The 6253-nt window shown below is 43.1% G+C and overlaps 1 long non-coding RNA gene across 1 annotated transcript; it reads right to left on the bottom strand.

Moving 5' to 3' along the window:
- Positions 1-494: 494 nt before the first annotated feature.
- LOC139831213 (uncharacterized) lies at positions 495-5275 on the bottom strand. The gene is made up of 5 exons (XR_011745885.1): positions 5200-5275; positions 4958-5034; positions 3998-4073; positions 3721-3835; positions 495-732 (listed from the first exon to the last, which is right to left on the bottom strand). It is a non-coding gene; the product is annotated as an uncharacterized lncRNA (long non-coding RNA).
- Between the last annotated feature and the right edge of the window lie 978 nt (positions 5276-6253).

Genomic DNA, 6253 nt, shown 5'->3' on the forward strand with positions numbered 1-6253 from the left:
CTACATCACCATGCCCGCCTCCGGACTGATGCGTGAGTAGTTCATCCTTGGACTATGGGTCCATAGCAGTAGCTAGATGGTTGTCTTCTCCTCATTGTGCTATCATGTTAGATCTTGTGAGCTGCCTATCATGATCAAGATCATCTATTTGTAATGCTACATGTTGTGTTTGTTGGGATCCGATGAATATTGAATACTATGTCAAGTTGATTATCAATCTATCATATATATGTTGTTTATGTTCTTGCATGCTCTCCGTTGCTAGTAGAGGCTCTGGCCAAGTTGATACTTGTGACTCCAAGAGGGAGTATTTATGCTCGATAGTGGGTTCATGCCTCCATTGAATCTGGGACAGTGACATAAAGTTCTAAGGTTGTGGATGTGCTATTGCCACTAGGGATAATGTGGGGACCCCGGACTAGCTGTCCGAAATTCCCTGTTATGTATACAGTTCACGATCCCATGATCAGTGCGCCGTGAACACATAACCGAACTGATATCAAATTACACCATCCATTACAAAGCGGAATAAGAAAATTACAACATGGTCACATGACCAATACTTACATAATAGCCTCGAAGGGCCTAACTAAACATCAGAGTAGCATCATCACTTCGGCAGCACAGTACCCAAGTCATCTGCCATAACCCTACAGGCAACTGACTGGGAAGACGTTCCTAGCTCGCATAGACGTCGTCAACTCCTTCTTCATCTGTCGAACTCCTTCAAGTCTGGCCAAGTAAATAGCCAGGGACAAAGCCGTGAGTACATTTGAATTGTACTCACAAACCATCAAGAAGGTGATAACAATTCTAACTACAGAAGACAAGAGAGGAAGAATAGTTTCTCTGGTGGATATAACATGTGAAAGAGAATCAGTTTCTCTTGTGGATATAGCATGTGAAAGAGAATCAGTTTCTCTTGTGGATATAGCATGTGAAAGAGAATCAGTTTCTCTTGTGGATATAGCATCCCACATCACAGTTGAAGGGGACACTAAGAGGGTTCTATGACATCTCTATACCTTTGTTGAAGAAGATACTTCAAAAGATATCCTATGACATCTCTATATTTTTGTTGAAGAAGATACTTCAAAAGAGTTCCACAACATAAAACACTAGGATGGGGTAACCCAATTTTATTTATCCTTCCCGACCATCTCCATATGGTTGACACATTGTTACGGTCAGAAACCCACTGGCGAGCAGCGACGGGCAACACAGTAGAGCCAGGAGGCTCCCAGGACTGCGGCTGGCCCTGGTCCCTCCGAGCGACGGCCCGCAAAGACTCGGCACGCACGTCCGATGCTGGTGCAAGGGCGTGCCACCTGACCTATACCTGGTCAGGAAGGTGATGGATGTGCCTCGCTTAGTTTCCTGCATGGCATACACGTAAACATTAAATACGAGCCTCGATCGGCTCTCAGGTTGTCCTGTGGATCGGCTCGAAGAGCCGATCCACCCATGATCCGTACGGGGTGTACGAATATATGGTGGTCCTGCTTGATCAAAATAAAGCTAAAACGACCTACTACGATTTAGGGTTTTCACCACATAATCGGAACATCCTACTCGTGATTGAGCCTGGCGGCCACGCACGGTGATCGTAAACCGACCCTAGACAAGGCCTAAAAACCAACACGAGGTTGATCCCCGGAACATCCTGTCTAGGGCTAGCAAACTACACCCTACGCGCCACTGGATCCTTCAACCCGTTTGTAAGGCCTAACTATGCAGATATTAAACTAATCCTTGGAGAACAAGGAGCAACCATAACGGATCGAATCTACTAAATAATGATCAAGCGGGGTGCCGCCCTTACACCTAAGATGGGTGTAAGGGCGGCTAGACGTCTCAGGGTTGCACGACGACAGCATATGATACGATGAACAATGCTAACCCTAACACGTCTAAGATAACTACGTTGCTCGCCATCAAAAAGGCTTCAGTACGAGCAACGCATGACCAGCGAATAAACGTGTACTGCCTAGATCGCAAGATGCGATCTAGGCAGCATGATGCTTACCCGGAAGAAACCCTCGAGACAAGGGAGTTGGCGATGCGCCTAGATTGGTTTGTGCTGAACGTGATTGTTGTTTATTTCATAAACCCTAGATACATATTTATAGTCCGTAGACTTTCTAACGTGGGAATAATCCCAATCGGGCACGAGCCAAACTCTATCTAATCGACACGTATCCTACTATATTACAGATACACGGGCAAACTAGCCCAAACTTTGCATATAAGGCCGATTCATGTATTCCTTCCATGTATATTCTTCAAGCCCATCTTGATCGCGGCCCACCTCTGATCCGGTCAAATTCTGGTGATAACACACATCCTTTCCCGTACCCTTCCGGTACTTCAAACAAGTTCTTTCCTTTCCTTTGTCAAACAATTTTGTAAAACAAAGCTCATCAGGCTAAGCAACAGCCATTCCAACCGTCCATGACCGCGGACGCGGCTATTCGAATAGATTTTACTCTGCAGAGTTTGCACACTTTCCCCACCTCTATCTGGATACCTATCGTGTGGGCATCATCCCCGCATAACAACATATGCCACGACGGATACCCGAACATAGCCTTTCGCCCATTCGACTTAGCAAGAGGTCCTACCCTATGGAGTATGTACCTCCCCGGCACCGTGGCAGCTCACCTCCCTTTGAGCGTGGCTCCACCGCCAAGCCAGGAGACCCATAGTGTCTTCCGGACGGGTCAGCCCCGAAGGCCTCCCGTTATACTATTGTCCCAACCATGACAACCCGGACTCGGGGGTAACCGTACCCTTGTATAGTTGTGCGGTGCCTCATGCTAAGAAGAACAAACGTCAAGCTAAGCTCCGTGCCCACGTTGGAGTAGCTGTGGTTGCGCGGGTTAATTGTCACGGGTGAATACTTAGACGCCAAAGTTTTCATAAACAAGATTCTCTTTCCAACCATCTTTGCCAAGATCCTTTTCTTTCATAAACACACACTTAGGTAAGTCCAACTTACCCAAGGTTTTTCCAAAAATTCTTTTCAACAAGGTATTTTTCCAAGGGGTTCCCAACCTATGGTTTCATGTAAGAACTAAGAGACAACAGTGGCATGATGCCAACCATCATACCACTAAGGAGGTGATAAATGAGGTGTCAAGGGGATCATACATACTTAGGATAAGCATGCATAGGGACAACATAAGTAGTATGATTAAACAAGGGTCATGATGTTAATCATCATGCCACTAAGAAGATGCTAATATAGGTGGTCAAGGGGGCATACATGCTTAGGGTAAGCATGCATGTTGTCAACATAAGAGGGAAAATACTTTCAGATTTGTGGTGTTAACCAACCAACACTAAAAGAAGTGAGGGTGGTCAACGATATTCGACATACCTAAGGTAGGTAGGCATACTCATCTCAAAATGAGAGTACACCAAGATCATGATGTTGTTACTACTACACTCACAAGGGGTGTAGGAGTGAATCGACAAGAAGTGTCACATGCTTAAGGTAAGCATGTAACTCAACAAGGTAGGATGGCACAGCCATGATCAACAAGTATACCAACAATTACTAAGATGATCATGAAGTATGACCAAGAGGATCATCATGCTTAAGACAAAGCATGCATCGACAAGATAAAGAGACTAACACACACAAGATCAAGAGACAAGAGTAATAATAAGGTGACAACAATATGAGACACGTCAATCAGAGATCAAGAGATGGCTTGCCTTGGCTTATTTGTCCCTGGACTTCTTCAACTCCATCAAATAAGAATTCCCACAGTACAAATAAAATCCTTGTCCGATTCCACTTCTTCTTCTTCTCCTCCGAAATTGTTCGCATCTATCGCCGAAAAATATAAAAGGAACACAATCAATCACATTGCTCCAAACATAACAAGCATGCAACATTCAACAATCAATAGCTAACCACTTTACTAAGGGCTAACATACAAAAGACTTATAGATACTACAAAGCAACTAAAAGAAAACCCCATTTATTTACCTAGTAAAGGTATGAGAGTGCCACGACTTAGCAATTGCCTCTCTCGGTTATCACCATGGCATAAACCAAATATCCCCTGGTAGATAACATCATAAAGAGGACAAGTGCATTAGTTTGGCATCACAAACGTTCATATTATAATTTGAAACATTTTTGGAAAAGCGGGAAATCATTCTCTCTATTTTATAAAGCTTACATAACACTACACAAGAATAGGAAGTAAACAATATTCCACATCATTGGAAAACTTAAACCAACAATAGAACTAAGGTTAAGTTGCAGAGGTTTTGTTTTGCAATAATAAAACATTGGTTGACCAATTTTTAATGCAAAGAGGTGGTTAAGGTTTCCAAATAAACCAAAAAGTTTTGCTACAACAACCCATGTCACACATACACATTACTAACAGTAACAAAAATGCATGAACAGAGACTAACACTATTTTTCCTAGATGGCCAGTACTAATACAAGACTAACCAAATTGGATTCACTCAAAAATATTAAACCTACAAATTTAGGAATTTGTTTGAATCTGACTGTACAGAAAATAAGATCTGTAAGCCATAAATCGTAGAAAAATCCTAAAAATATGGGACCACTGGCATTTGAAAGCTATTTAAACAGAGAGGCATACACAATTGGATTTGGGTTAAAATTGTTTCTGAAACTCTCACAAATGGATTGACAAGATTACTGCATGTCTATACCATTTGCTTTACCTCTAGAGTTACAGAACAGATAAAGGTTTGAAACTTGTTTGAGATGATTAAGAAAACATTCCGTAGTCCTACAGAACTGGAATCACTCAATTAGGTTCAAAAATGGATTTTTGGTGATTTAAAAGCTAACAGCCATGTCTGCAGAACACACAGAACAAGTTTAATTCACCACAAATCGTACACGACTCATAAAAATATGAGGTCTGCTGCATCTGAAAGTTATTCAAAAGCTGGTTCTTACCCAACTAGTTTCATCCAAAAATTCGTTTCCAAGCTCCTGGTTTAATTCGACAAAGTCAGATCTGACCAGATATTGATCTGTGAACCATTTCAGTTTCAGAAGGTCAATCGAAGTAAAACCACCGCCAAAACGAAGGTATTGAAGAGTGCTTTCACTCGCAGTAGAGTTTGCTCAAAAAGGTTTTGTAAAACTGGACAAATCTAACAAACAGTGAATCTGCAAGTTTACAGAACTCTATTTACCGTGGGAAATCCGTAACGACTTTGAGTATGAGACCAACGCCAAGTTGTAGATATTTTCAGTATCTAACAGGGGAACTTTCAATCACTCGATTTGGATCTGCACACGAGATTTGGTGGATTTTACAAGTTCGTACCAGAATCTGAAACAGCAAGATAGCAGAAATTACTGTAGGGATTTGGACGAACTTTGCTCAAGAACTTCAGATCTGAGGATTGCTCAAGCTTCTCCATGCTTGAACCAACATGCACCTGCATCAAGATCCAATCTTAGCCATGGAGGAAGAAGAAGAGGAGAGAAAACCATCTAGGGTTAGGGAGAAGAGAGTGAGAGGGATGCTCTCATGGTGAGGGGGAGCTTGAGGGAGGAGGGGAGCTTCATCTTGGTGGCTTTCCATGGCCATGGCCAGCCATGGAGCTAGGAGGAGCACCATTTTCGTGGGGGAGAGGTAGGAGAGAGTTATGAGGGTGTAGATAAGGTGGAGGAGTGAGTGGGGAGTGAAAAATGAAGCCAAAGGTGGAGGTGGTGGCCGGCCAAGCCCCTTTTATAGAGGGAGAGGGGTGGCTGCCTCCTTTTTTGATTGGCCAAGGTGGGTGGCTGGCTTGGGGAAGAGATATTTGACCCAAGCTGAATTTATTTGTGGCATTGGGAAGGGACAAAGGAGGAGAGGCTTCCCAAGGTAAAATAATTATGTGTGAGAGAGAGAGATGGAGAGGCATGATGCATGTGTGCCATGCATGGCATGGCCGGCCAAGTTTTGTGGTCATGCACATGTGATCATTAGAGAGTATTGCCACACATGCATGACACCCAAGGTTGAGTGTCTCACATTTTGCAAAAATGGTGGCCTAAAGAGATATAGAATTTTAGGCAAGTGATAACAATGCACAAGGGTGCTTAAGTAGATGGTGGTGGCATTCTAACCTGATAAAAGAGGTGTCTAAGATATGATGGTGGTGAGGGTGATTTAGACAATGGTAAATCAAGGCTATGAGAGATGGTGAGTGAAGTAACCATACACTCACAAGGATGAATATGGCGACATAAATCATCAAT

This window comes from Lolium perenne, chromosome 5 (genome assembly GCF_019359855.2).
Source record: "Lolium perenne isolate Kyuss_39 chromosome 5, Kyuss_2.0, whole genome shotgun sequence".
Lineage (NCBI taxonomy): Eukaryota > Viridiplantae > Streptophyta > Magnoliopsida > Poales > Poaceae > Lolium > Lolium perenne.